A 1,721-nucleotide genomic window follows, 5' to 3' on the forward strand; every position below is an offset into this window, starting at 1 on the left:
CTCGTTCTATGAGGCCACCTTCACCCTGATACCAAAACCAGACAAAGATATTACAAAAAAAGAAAATTACAGACCAATAGCACTGATGAATATAGATGCAAAAATCCTCAACAAAGTCCTAGCAAACAGAATCCAACAACACATTAAAAGGATCATACACCATGATCAAGTGGGATTTATCCCAGGGATGCAAAGATTCTTCTGTATATGCAAATCAATCAATGTGATACAGCATATTAACATATTGAAGAATAAAAACTATATGATCATCTCAATAGATGCAGAAAAAGCTTTTGACAAAATTCAACACCTATTTATGATAAAAATTCTCCAGAAAGTGCACATAGAGGGAACCTACTTCAACATAATAAACGCCATATACGACAAACCCACAGGAAACACCATTCTCAATGCTGGAAAACTGAAAGCATTTCCTCTAAGATCAGGAACAAGACAAGGCTGTCCACTCTCAGCACTGTTATTCAACATAGTTTTGGAAGTCCTAACCAGTGCAGTCAGAGAAGAAAAAGAAATAAAAGAATACAAATTGGAAAAGAAGAAGTAAAACTGTCATTCTTTGCAGGAGACATGATGCAGTACATAGAGGATCCTAAAGATGCCACCAGAAAGCTACTAGAGCTAATCAATAAAATCAATCAATGTGATACAGCATATTAACATATTGAAGAATAAAAACTATATGATCATCTCAATAGATGCAGAAAAAGCTTTTGACAAAATTCAACACCTATTTATGATAAAAATTCTCCAGAAAGTGCACATAGAGGGAACCTACTTCAACATAATAAACGCCATATACGACAAACCCACAGGAAACACCATTCTCAATGCTGGAAAACTGAAAGCATTTCCTCTAAGATCAGGAACAAGACAAGGCTGTCCACTCTCAGCACTGTTATTCAACATAGTTTTGGAAGTCCTAACCAGTGCAGTCAGAGAAGAAAAAGAAATAAAAGAATACAAATTGGAAAAGAAGAAGTAAAACTGTCATTCTTTGCAGGAGACATGATGCAGTACATAGAGGATCCTAAAGATGCCACCAGAAAGCTACTAGAGCTAATCAATAAATTTGGTAAAGTTGTAGGATACAAAATTAATGCACAGAAATCTCTTGCATTCCTATACACTAATGATGAAAAATCTGGAAGAGAAATTAAGGAAACACTCTCTACTACCCAAAGCAATCTACAGATTCAATGCAATCCCTATCAAATTACCAATGGCATTTTTTATGGAACTAGAAAAAAAATTTTTTAAATTTGTATGGAGACACAAAAGACCCCAAATAGCCAAAGCAGTCTTGAGGGAAAAAAACGGATCTGGAGGAATCAGACTCCCTGACATCAGACTATACTACAAAGCTACAGCTGGAGGAATTGGACTACCTGACATCAGACTATACTAAAAAGCTACAGTAATCAAGACAATATGGTACTGGCACAAAAACAGAAACCTAGATCAATGGAACAAGTTTGAAAGCCCAGAGATAAACCCATGCACCTGTGGTCAACTAATCTATGACAGAGGAGGCAAGGATATACAATGGAGAAAAGACAGTCTCTTCAATACGTGGTGCTGGGAAAACTGGACAGCTACATGTAAAAGAATGAAATTAGAATACTCCCTAACACCATACACAAAAATAAACCCAAAATGGATTAGAGACCTAAATGTAAGACCGGACACTATAAAACTCTTAG

The 1,721-nt window shown here is 36.0% G+C and overlaps 1 protein-coding gene across 10 annotated transcripts in view; it reads left to right on the top strand.

Moving 5' to 3' along the window:
* The window catches only part of RNF180 (ring finger protein 180), a 302,861-nt gene that overhangs the window by 89,472 nt on the left and 211,668 nt on the right, over positions 1-1,721 (top strand). The gene's annotated exons all lie outside the window — the stretch shown is intronic.

This window comes from Physeter macrocephalus, chromosome 8 (assembly GCF_002837175.3).
Source record: "Physeter macrocephalus isolate SW-GA chromosome 8, ASM283717v5, whole genome shotgun sequence".
Lineage (NCBI taxonomy): Eukaryota > Metazoa > Chordata > Mammalia > Artiodactyla > Physeteridae > Physeter > Physeter macrocephalus.